This window comes from Castor canadensis, chromosome 8 (genome assembly GCF_047511655.1).
Source record: "Castor canadensis chromosome 8, mCasCan1.hap1v2, whole genome shotgun sequence".
Lineage (NCBI taxonomy): Eukaryota > Metazoa > Chordata > Mammalia > Rodentia > Castoridae > Castor > Castor canadensis.
In genome coordinates, this window is record NC_133393.1 from 141585319 (window position 1) to 141598390 (window position 13072).

The window sequence follows — 13072 nt, forward strand, 5'->3', positions numbered from 1 at the left end:
GTGACCATTGCCTCTTATCAATGCCAGGATCTATATTTGCCCAGTGGATTTTTTGATTCAAGCTAGAAGTTGCCAAAATGTTGTTGCTGTCTGTGTGAGGATGATATGGTGCCTCTATACTACACATAGAGAAGTTGTGTCATCCAGCTTTCCATTGCTATAACAAATACCTGAGACGAATCACCTTAAAAAGAAGAAAGGTTTATTTTGGCTTATAGTTTTGGAGGTTTCAGTCCAAGGTCAGTTGGCCCTGTTTTGGTTTGGGGTCTGTGATGAGGTAACACGTAAGTTATCTCGTTTGAGGGTAAGTCCCCCAGTGACCTAAGACTGCCCAGTATGCCTCACCTGTTAATGGCTTTACAGCTCCCCAATAGCACCAAGCTGAGAGTCAAACCTTTAACACATGGGCTTTTGGAGGTCATACCAGATCTAAACTCTAGCAATACTTTAAGATCATTTAGTTTAATTCAGCTAAACAACCATTTATTTTGAAAATATTCAGTTTGCAAATATTCCAGCAAAATTTCAAGCTCCTTTATCTGTGTAGTCCTAAGAACTGGCACATGGAGACTTCTTTAGAGCTGGCCAGACCCATATCCTGTCTGCCTGCTAGCCTAAGTGGGCTTCTGAAAGAGAGACAGTTTATCCTGTGTATATATCTCAGAGTTTAAGTGAAGGTCAAGAGATACTGTGATCAAAGTCACTCCCACCGACATCATTCTCAAGAAATATTTTGTGTGTCTATTGTGGATGCCAGCCCTAACCTCCTAATACCCCTTGGCCAACCTATAGACACATATGACCAGTCCCCAAGCTAACACAGACTGCTTCCAGAAAACCACTTGAAGGAATTGAATTATTAAATCACAGGCTAGTAGACTGTTAGAGCTTGGACTTTTCAAGAGGTAAAATTTCTTGCAATGGGCCCTTCTCTCCATGTTGGAGAGCTAAGAACAGAACATGTCAATCCTGTTTTCTGCTATCTGCATGTGCGTGTGTGTGTGTGTGTGTGTGTGTGTGTGTATCTATGTATGCATTAGTGATGGAGGAATTGAGCTATACCAGGAATTGAGCTTGGTGTCTACCTGAGTTGCTTTCACAAAGTCTTGTGACCTTGTGTGGTTTCATAAGGAAGCTAAGGACTTTACAATCCTACTCACTTGTAGGGTGACCCAAAGAGGAAGCCCCCTAGTAATGACATCTGGTTTCCCATCTGAGCCCCAAGACACTTATCTTAGATGGGGTATCAACTGCGGACCACTGGTCTCCTGCCATGGTCACTGAGTCATAGATCATCTTGTTGGGATGCCCTGTTTTGCCTGTAGGAGACTTACCTGTGGGTCTCTAAATATCAGTTTTCCTTTTCCATTCTCCTCAGTTCCATATAAAATTTGAAAATCAAGTTCCAGTTTCTTTCTCTCTTAAGAATAATCTTCTTCAGTGGAGCATAAACAGGGGCTAGATTTTTTTTTTAATCAGCTCTAAGGTAATAGTTAGTACCCTGTGCTCCTCTCTAGTCCCATCAAGATTGTCCCTGTTGGGAGGGACAGGACACAGAGCTCCTGCTAGGATGCTGCTCTGTGCTCTAGCAACTGAGGGTGGAGGTGGGCTGGGCACACATTCTGTCCCTGCTCTCTGTATATTCTTCAAAGTGTGACCATTCAAGGTGTACCTGAGTATCTCAGTTCTGTACAGGAGTGAGGATAGCCTTTAAAAGTTGTGTGGTAATTATTAATAGTCTTATCCTAGGGAAAGCTTGCAGGGACTGAGTCTTCACATGGTGTTGGTCTCCAGTGAACATCCTCACTTTTTAAAATCAACCCTTTGTCTCAGGCCAGTGCTTGCTTCTCTGAGCTCGCTTTCAATCTCTCTCTCTCTCTCTCTCTCTCTCTCTCTCTCCCCTACTGAGACTGAGGCAGGAGGATTGTGAGTTTGAGGCAAGCCTGGGCTACATAGTATGACTGTATCTCAAAAAAAGAAGGGGCTTCATTATGACATTTTCATATATGTATATAATGTACTTAGATCTCATTCACTCCCATAACTCTCTCCTGTCCCCCTTCCTCATGTTGGACCCTCCCAAATTGTCCCTCTTTACATTCATGTCTTTTTGTTTGTTTGTTTTTAGATCTAGAGTCTGCATACAACAGAAAGCATGATAATTGTTTTTCTGGTTTATTTCACTTAACATGACCATCTCCAGCTCCATCCATTTACCTGCAAATGACATAATTTCACTCTTGTTTATGGATGAATAATACTCCATTGTGTATATGTACCACATGACTTTGTCCATTCATTCCTCCATGGGCACCTAGGTTGACTCCATAACCTGGCTCTAGTGCCACAGTGAACATGAGTGTGTAGATGTCTCTAGTGCGTGGTGACTTTGTGTAGATGTCCAGGAGCGGTACAGCAGGATCATGTGGTAGTTCTGACTTTAGTTTCTTGGGACTCTCCATACCCATTTCCATGGTGGCTGCACTAATTTACATTCCTACTAACTGTGTATAAGGATTCCTTTCCCCTACATCCTTGCCAGCATTTTGCATTGCTGTTTCTTGTTGATGACCACTCTGATTGTGGGGGGGTGGGGTAAGATGACATCTCAATGTCATTTTGATTTGCATTTCCTTTATGGCTAAGGATGGTAAATATCCTTTTGTGTGTATTATTGGCTATTTGTGCATTTTTGGAGAGCTGCTTAATTCATTTGTTCATTTTCTTGGATTATTTGTTCTTTTGGTATTTAATTTTTTGAATTACTTATATATTCTGAATATTAATCCTTTGTCACATGGATAGCTAGCAAAGATTTTCTTCCATTCTGTAGGCTACCTCTTCATTCTGTTGGTTTTCTTTTCTGTACAGAAGCTTTTTAATTTGATGCAATCCCATCTGTCAATTCTTGTTCTTATTTCCTGAGCTAACAGAGTCCTAGTCAGAAAGTCTTTGCCTATGTTTATATCCTGAAGTAGTTTCTCTAGTAGTTTCAAAGTTTCAGGCCTTACATTAAGGTCTTTGATGAATTTTGAGTTGATTTTTTGTACAAAGTGAGATACAGGGATCTAGTTTCACTCTTCTACATGTAGATATTCAGTTTTCCCAGCACCATTTCTTAAAGAGGTGATTGTTTTTTCTCCAGTGTTTATTTTTGGCACTTTGATTGAGAATCAGATGGCTGTTTCTGTGTGGGCTTACTGCTAGGTCTATTAAATTGATCTCTGTGTCTGTTTTTATGCTGGTACCATACTGTCTTTGTTTCTGTGGTTCTGTAGCATAATTTGACATCAGGTATTGTAATGTCTCCAGCATTGCTCTTTTGCTCAGGATTGCTTTGTCTATTCGGGGTGTTTTGTGCTTTCATATGAATTTTTTTCTATTTCCTTTTTAAATTATTGTTACACTAGGGGTACCTTGTGACACTTACCGAAGTTCTTACAATATATTATAGTTGAATTCATCCCTCCATTATTATCCTTCATCCTCCCCTCCTCCTGCATTCCTGGAATAGCTCTAATAGGTCTCATTTTTCCATTTTCATGCATGAGTACGTAATATTTCTACCATATTCACCTCCTACACCCTTTCCTTATATTCTTTCCCCTCCCACTGGTGCCAATCCCCCATATAGGACCTGTTCTACTTTCCTATTCTCTATTTTTGAAAAAAGACATTTTTGTTTGTATAAGGTAGTTATATAGGGACTTTCATTGTGACAGTGTATTATAACCTGAATTGGTTCATCCCCTCTATTTTCCTCCTTTCTACCTTAGTCCCCTTATTTTGGCGATTAATTTCTGTGAAGAATGCCATTAGAGTTTTGATGGGGATTGTGTTGAATCTGTAGATGGCTTTTTGTAGTTTGGTCATTTTTACAATATTATTCTGCCAATCCATGCACATGGTGGATTTTTCCATCTTCTAGAGTTTTCTTCAATTTCTATTTTATAGTTATCATTGTAGAGGCCTTTCACCATCTTGATTAGGCAAGTTCTTAGGTGTTAAAAAATAAATTTTTTAAGGCTATTGCGAATGGGATTGTTTTTCTGATTTCTTTCTCAGCCCGTTTCTCCTTCATATATAGAAGAGTTACCATTTTTTGTATGTTGATTTTGTATCCTGCTACTTTCCTGAAAGTGTTCATTAGAGTTTTCTTGTGGAGTCTTTAGGATCATTTAAGTATAGGATCATATCATCTGCAAGTAGGGGTCATTCAACTTCATTTCCTATTTTATCCCTTTTATTTCTTTCTCTTGCCTTATTACTCTGGCTAACTATACAAGCACTACTTTGAATAAGAGTGTTGAGACTGAACACCCTTTCCTTTTTCATGATTTTTGAGGAAATGGTTTTAGTTTTTCCCCATTCAGTACAATGTTGGTTATAGGTTTGTAATATACAGCCTATATTATATTGAGGTATGTTCCTTCTATTCTTAGTTTCTTCAGGACTTTTATCATGAAATGATGTTGAATTTTGTCAAAGGCTCTTTCTGTATCTGTTGAGATATCATGTGAATATCATCCTGATTCTATTTATATGAGCACATTCTTTCTCTGGTATGTTCTCTCTGTCCTACTTTCAGAAAAACCCTCTCCACCCACAAGACAGATTCTTCCTTTTCAAGAGGCTCATTTCCTAAGTCTGAGTTATTGATACAAATTGCCCTGGAGTATTGTTTCCAAAGTCAGTCCACAGTTACCTCTTGGTGGTGTGCCCTTTGGATACAATATAGTCTGGAGAAGAGTAGGATGTGGTAAGGTTGATTGAGCATTATACTCTGAGCCCCATGGTGAAGTCCATGGTGGTTCTGGGCATGAAAATGAAGTACTGGAAGTCTCTACCTTAGTGTGAGCTGCAGCTTTGACCCTCACTGCCTTCTCTTCTCTTCGCTTCCCTTCCCCTTTCCCTTTCCCTTCCCGTCCTTCCTCTCTCTGTATTGGTGATCAGACCCAGAGCCTCACAATTCTCACACTTTTGATTATTCAGCTAGATAACTATTGAAATTCTCCTGATCCCAAACACCACATATGCCCTACACACACACTCACCCATACACACACACACACACACACACACACACACACATACACACACCCCTCCCCAGGATGACAATATAGTCAAAGGTCTATATTGTCATGAGGGTGGCAATCACCTTCCTCATGGAGGGAGCTTCTGTCTACCTCCTGAAACTTGCTTTCAAATTCTGGCCTCTCCAGCCTTCTGTGAATAAGAAGTATATCTATTTCTGAGCCTTATGAAGACCTAGGGAAGCTTTGGAATTACCAAGAGCCCAGTTATAATCTCAGGATCCATTTTCCTCCCCATTTTCTCCCCCACCTCTTTCTGGAAAGGAAGATTTTTGGGTTCATTTCTCCAGAAATATAGTCATGTCCTTTTACTTTATTATTCTCACAGATCTGATTTCAAAGAATTGTAGTATATTCTTGTTAGAAATTTGGTTAGGTGATTTGGGTTCATGATCAACTATTATTAACATGACATAATTTCCTAAACTTATTAAAATGGTCACTTATATGATTTTATTGCCACAAACAACAACAATAAGAACAATAACACTGATATTCATAGAAATGGGCCCTTAAGATCTCTCAGCTAGTAAGTGATCATATAACTACTAACTATTGACCAAACACCTTCACAACTATCCTAAGAATCATTCTCTAATTAACCTACAGCAAAGAGCTACCTTTTCTTCACAGAGCAAATAGAAATTATTTTCCAGGTAAGCTTAGGGAAGGTTTTAAATGGGAAAAGGGTGGTGTTGGAGTTTGGTTTTTATTTTCTGCTCTTTGAGACCCCTTACTTTTGAAATTGTAAGTCAGAAGGAGAGTTCAACTGGCTGATCTGTGAGCTATTGAAATTCTGGCTTAAAAAGGAAATCTGATCTTTGTCTATCTTTGTGCGCTGAGAGCTGCCACTGTACATTCACAGAGGGGATCATCAATGCTGTAAGTCTCTCGGAGATCTGTGGATGGGTGACCTCTGAAATGAAAGCAGAACCAGGAAAAGATAAGGCTTCACACATGATCTACAAGACAGCTTCTGGTGATCTTCAAGATATTTTAAGTCAAGAATTCTGAGGGCCAGAAAACCAGGAATGGGGTTGGGAGAGGAAAGACCACACAAAGCTTTAGTGATACCACACAATTAATTCTTAACTTTTTGAGATTCTTTGGAAAATACTCTCTCTCTCTCACTCTCTCTCTCTCCCTCCTTCTCTCTCCCTCTCTCCTCTTTCTAAGAATAGTTTTATACTATTCTATTTTTGGAAATAAACAGGATGCTGTTTATGAAATTATTATGATGTAGTCATCTGGCTCATGATTGCTGATGGGAAGACAGGCAGAAAAATGTCAGTCAGAATCATGTTGGGACATCTGGTGTTGCATGTCAGACATTTCAGTAAGATTCTGACTTTGACATGGGTTGTGTAGCTGGGGCTGAATGGGGACAATGGTTCTGTTGCACTGTCCTTCTGGGATCATCCTGACCACAGGACATATCGTTTTTATTGCAAATTGACAATCTACATTTGGATTTCAGATCACCTGTTTAAAAATTATGACTTTGTTTTCTTTCTTAAACCACTGTATTAGTTTTCTTGGGCTGACATAACAAAATGACACAGGAGAGGGGCTCAGTAGCATCCTGAATGAAGTCTTCTGTGGTTTTTTGGGACTGGAGGCATCCTGAAACCATGGATTCCCACATATACTTGAGACATACTGTAGATAATTCTCCTAAAGCTCTGAAACTACCCTAAAAATTGAATGTATTATAGATTAGACCTTACAGGCAATGGTGGCAGAGGGTATGAAGAACTACTCTTCATGGTGTTCACCTTGTAGGCTCTGTTGTTCAGTATGGTGCTATAGTCCATTGAGCCTTTGAGTGTGTTTGTGGTGTTGGAATGTGTTCTGGACCATCAGTGGAACCTATAATTCAAAGTTCAGATATTATCTTGGCAGAAAATCTTAGCCAACATTTTTATGGTATCCAAAGAACTGAAATTGTGATTGTAAAAAAGCCTGAATGATCTAAAATTGATATTTCTATAAGAGTAATTGTCTTGTAAGAAGACAAAGTCCTTGCCACTACTCCATCAGATTTCTTTAAAAGCTGTCGTTATGCGTCAATGGGTTATGCTCGTTTAGAAGGTAATGGAGATCTATAGAATCATATAGATTTGAGAATATATTAAGTCCATATAGACTAAGAAGAGGATAAACCTTCTTTAGATTTGGCCTCTAAGTGATTTTGGATGGAGAGTGAACAATGACCACAGATTTTCTGATGATTAGCAAACATTTATTCTTTTGACTTGATTATTGTCTCCTGTTCAAGTGAATTTATTACTGCCATTAAAACCATGTACTCATCAACAAACTACTTACTATTAAAAGAGACAATGCAAGCTGGGGGTCTTAAACAATAGAAACCTATTTTCTTGTAGTTTTAAGACCAGAAGTCCAATATAAAGGTGTCAGCAGAGTTGGTGTCTTGTGAGGTCTCTCTTCCTGGCTTGCAGATGGCTTCCTTCTTTACTAGGCTCTCACATGGCCTCTTTTCTGTGAATACTGGAAAGAGGGAGATCTTTGGAACCTCTTCCTCTTCTGATAAAGATGCCACTCCTCTTGGATCAGGCCTCCTTCTTATGACCTCATTTAACCATTATCTTCTTTGTCACGTTGGAAATTATAGTGACTTCAATAATCTAACAACTACAGAAGCATTTACCATTGTAAAGCAGTAAGCAATACTGAACTATACCAAGAAAGTGTAAACTCTTCTCTTCTATCCTTCTAGCTAGCCAGTTGGTGTCTCTTTCTCCACACCTTTCCTTTTTTCATAAAAACTTATGGCACATTTTGTTTTTGTTTTTATAGCAGCGAAGTCCTGTTGTATATATTATTCTGCAATTTACTTTCAAATCAACTAACAATAAATCAATTTGAAACTTTCTGTTGAAATTTCCCATTAGTGTTTGTGATTATTGAGCAGGTATTCTTAACCTGAGAATTTGTGGATATCTGGGGATTTGGGGTAGAATTCAGGAAGTGTATGAACTTGGCTGGGTAAAAAACTCATTTATTGAAATTAGTGAGTTTTAAGATGAGGAAAATAGAGAACAAGTCAAAATATTTTTAGTAAGAACTTGTGATATTTTTATATCATCTTACAGTTTTACAGATATCTGAAAATATTCTTTATGTTTTATAGTACAATAACAATATATCTGATATGGAACATGTTATTTAATGTGTTCATGAAGATACATGCAGATGACTACATTGTAAATTGCTTTTATAAAATCTTTTTGGAAATATTTCAATATAATAAGTTTCCTTTGTAATCTTAAATTGGTATTGTTTCAAAGACTCACTCATAGGCCTCACAACACTGTCAAAGGCATCCAGGGTGCAGAAAAGTTTCAGATTTCCTACTGGGGAGGTATGACTCAGGCCAGCAACAAAGTAGTTCACTTGGAAGTCTAGGTATGAAGGGAAACTTCCTCTCCACCATTTGTAGGTTTACTGAAATGAAATAGTAGACAGATTGATAGGAAAAAGGGCACACAGACTTACTAATGTGCACACGTGCATAGGAAGCATACAAAAGATGAAACCCAAAGAAACGATCAGATGGTCGCAGTTTGTACCCTCTTCATAGGAGAGAGCGGGAGGCCGTAGGCAGTTTTAGAAGGGTGGTAAATGATTTTTTAGAGAAACGGGTGGAGTCAAAGAATGGACAATACTTTGGAATGAGGTTCCCCACTGCTCTTGGGGAGGTGGCAACACTGGGAACAGAGGTTGTGCTACTGCAGGTAAGGTAATCTCAGGTGACCTCTGAACTATCCTCTAGGTATGGTGTCAACAGGTACTCTTTTCAGGGTATTTGATGAGTTTTATAATAATTGTACTCCTTCTGGGCAGGGAACTTCACAGAGAGTCTCTTCCTGTGCTTGGGAGAGAAACAAAGGAAGTTCAAAAGACCTTGATTCTGAGACTCTTTCTCCAGCTCAGCATGTCAAGGCCCCACACTTTGGGGACTGTTTTCTGAGCTCCACAGAAGCCCAAAAGGATGTGAAATGATATGTGGTTTCTTATAAACAAATAGTGAGGGCATTTATGAGGAAAAAGAGCACATCACATATGTGAGCAACTCCTGCACCTGTACACGGAGCAGGACACCATGGGTTATGCCCATTTATGCTCATTTGTATAAGCTTTTTATGAATAACAATGAGCACTCTGGCCACATTTAGTGAGTATCTACCACTACAGATTTTATAAGAAAAGGTAAAATCATGACTCCTATACAGATATAAAATAAATGAATGACAAAGATTTTATTTAACTCATTAATCAAAGAGGGAAACCAGAAAAGATGGGTAAACTGAGACTCTCTATCCTACAATTAGACTGGACATTGAGAATCAAATCTGCCTTACTGTCTACCTTAACATGACTTTGTGCTATTCCTCTGTCCTCATTTGTATGACTTTCATAATAAACCTAGTCAAGCATGACCTTATTCTTCTAGACAAAAAACGTCTGCTCCCCAGACAAATGATTCATTGTAAGAATGTGCTTCAAAACCCATCTTAAGATGCTTTGAATCCCTTGCCTTTACTCCTCACCTTGCTGCTTCTACCAATCCAGGAGTTTTGTACCATGATCCTAACCCTAACTGAGTCTTTGTAAGGCCTGCCTTAAATCAAACTTCTAAATCTCAGAAAATTTTGCCTTCACCTTTCTCTTCCGAGAACCTGTGAAAGCTTTGTGAGGTATTACTTTCTCTCAATGCAGTAAGCATGGAGCTCAGGTTTGCCCTAACAAGAGGTTGCCCAGGGGCCAGGTGTGGTGGTGCAAGCCTGTAATACAAGCTATGCAAGGTACAGGGAGATATAGGTAGGAGGATCTGGGTCTGAACTCCACTGCCCGCACCCCCCCCCCCCGGCAATACCTTGAGACCGTACCCCCAAAATAGCTAATGCAGTGGTAGAGGGCAAGACCCTGAGTTCAAAATCAACAAATAAAAAGAGGTTTCCCTGTTTGTGAAGATAGCTTTTCACAGTTTGGAGCTGCACTAGGATCTAATAGAGAACACGATGTCACTGCCATGGTTCTCTTCTGAGGCACTTTGAGCCTCCTGCTTGGGGGCTTACTGACCATGATGGGGGCAGGAAGGAAAAATAATTCTCTCTTCCAGTCTTCACAAGTTCTTAGCTGGGGCTCCCTGTAACAAAAGATGCATTAATAAGAGAAACACAAACAGAGGCTTACTAGCATGCGAACCTTCTGCACACAGGGGAGATAACCCAGAGAAAAGAGCAATTCTCTAGAGTAGATATCATCAAGGAGTTGCCTTAGACTTCAGCCTTAAATCCCACCTTCTCTGAAACAAAGAACAAAGGATGGGGTAAAGGCCAGGTTAGGATGAGATAGGGATGGCCAGGAAGAGCCCTAGGAAACAAAGCAGTGTTTGTCACACAGATTTCTTCTTTTATTTTTTGAGACAAGGTTTCACTATGTTGTCCAGGATCCTCTTGATTCAGCCTTCTAGCAGCTGGGATTACAGACACTCTTATGCAGATTTAAGTTAATGCTCCCTCTATGTGCCGAAGGGCATAATTTGGGTGGCATAGTCTGGTCTTCTATAATCATAGTTTAGAGATATGGGTCTGAACCCCAATAGATAAATAGGTAAACATATTACACTGGTTGGAACTTTGATGTTTTTCTTCCTTTTTTTGGTACTGAGGTTTGAACTCAGGGCCTCGTGCTTGCTAGGCAGGTGCTCTACTTCTTAAGCCACTCCACCAGTCCACTTAGATTTCTTTCATTGAGCTCCCACATGCTTAGTTAATTTCATTTTCCAGGATTCAGAAATCCTCCTTGGGTGTTCAAATTTGGAGAAAAAATGCACAACCTTGGTGTAAATCTGCTTTATTACTAGCACTGCTGTTTGTCTCTCTGTATTTGTCATTTTTGTTGTCCATCAATAAGAGGAAATTTGATGGAATGGGAAGAGGATGGGAGTTGGCTGTGAAATGAGCCCTTTCCTGGAGCTGGCTCCTGGGAATGAGAAATTCAGTTCAAGAGAGGAGCAAACTTCAAAGTGCCCATAGTTTTCTTAAGTGTCATAAAGAAGTATTAAAAAATTCAAATTCCAAAATATCTTTTTAAAGGGATCTGTGGCTAAAGTAAAAGAAACAACTGTAAATTCTCTCTCTCTCTTAAATCCTCCTAAATCATACTTTGACTTTTATCAGAGCCTTTATTCTATTTCTCTTCCCCCATCCTATACTCCTCCATGTCTTCTGCCCGTATCTCTCCCTCTGATTTCCTCCTCCTCCCTCCTGGCCCTTCAGAATTCCAGTAAACTTAGTTGTCTCTTAAAGTTAAACCTGCAGAGCAGATAAAACCCCTTCAGTGGATTTCAAGCCCTGGACTCACCATGAGCTCAAAGTCATTGTCAAGACTTTCCAAAGCTCAGACAGGATAGGGTGACATTTACAGAGGAACTTAGAATGATTTTATGAGTGTACAAGACAGGACTCACTACTTTGCATCAACAAGTTCATGTGTTAGTGGGACCTTCAGATGCTAAGCAGTGGGTGGAGAGGGTGGGAGAATAATTTAAAGGATCCTGGATGTCATAGGAAACTGGAGGGGTCTAGAAAAGGGATAAATGTTTGAGGAGTTTTTTAGAGTCCATCCCAAAGTCTAATGTAGATTAGACTCTAATCTAGTTGCAAGCAAAGAAAGAATGAGTGCCCTGGAGACTTTAGAGAGGCTGATTATGCCTGTAGATAGCACTCAGGAGATCCTGAAGCAGGTTGATGACTTTTTTATAATTAAATATTGCCAAGCTAGAATTTGGGTATTTAAAATAATAGCACAGACTGGAATGGGAAATAACACCACTGCCAGAGCTCCTGACACCTTGCTGAGCAGTTTGAAAACAGCTTAGGGCAATATCAAAAGAGACCTAGGTATATTTATGGCCTTACATATAAAACATCTGGATGCTACCACTTTAATTGATCAACTCTAAAGAAGGCAGTCCCTTGCTAAAGATGGTTGTAGGTATTATAAACATAAAAGACATTGACAAAAGAATGGCATCGTTGTGGCTGTGAAAACAAAATAATCAATGAAGTCCCAGAGGGAACCTTAAAAAATAAAAGAGCTCTTCTGATTGATTTATTTGTGGTAAGTACTCACATCAATTGAATATTCAAAAAATCCTAGAAATTAAGGAATTCAAATTAATACTTTTGATATACTAAAGAAGTAATTTTCATAGAGACAGCACAAATGGTTTAAGAGTCCAAGTTCACATACTTTAGGTAAAATTTTACAAATGAGACTAATTTCTTTATTTTTGGATTAATAAAAAAACTATTTCTTCTCTGACCTACCTGGGTAGAATATAATAGAAGTTTATGTTTTTATCCTACTTGAATATGTTTTAAACTTACACAGTTTAATAGAGTAATAAACTTGTATTACTTCTACTTAAGGCTTATGGTTATAAGAATGAAAATTTGTGTGGATTTATTCTGAAAATTTTGTTTCTATAGTTATTACATTTTGAAGCATGTCAGTTTATAAGATTAATTTCTAAGATCTTCAGGACTGATAAATATAATTTTTTTTTTATTTTTTATTTTTCATTTTTCTTTTATTATTCATATGTGCATACAAGGCTTGGTTCATTTCTCCCCCCTGCCCCCACCCCCTCCCTTACCACCCACTCCACCCCCTCCCGCTCCCCCCCTCAATACCCAGCAGAAACTATTTTGCCCTTATCTCTAATTTTGTTGTAGAGAGAGTATAAGCAATAATAGGAAGGAACAAGGGGTTTTGCTGGTTGAGATAAGGATAGCTATACAGGGCATTGACTCACATTGATTTCCTGTGTGTGGGTGTTACCTTCTAGGTTAATTCTTTTTGATCTAACCTTTTCTCTAGTTCCTGGTCCCCTTTTCCTATTGGCCTCAGTTGCTTTAAGGTATCTGCTTTAGTTTCTCTGCGTT

The 13072-nt window shown here is 39.0% G+C and overlaps 1 pseudogene; it reads left to right on the forward strand.

The window, feature by feature from the left end:
• Positions 1 to 7328, forward strand: part of LOC109679695 (mitochondrial inner membrane protease subunit 1 pseudogene) — a 57787-nt pseudogene extending 50459 nt beyond the window's left edge.
• The last annotated feature ends 5744 nt before the right edge of the window (positions 7329 to 13072 follow it).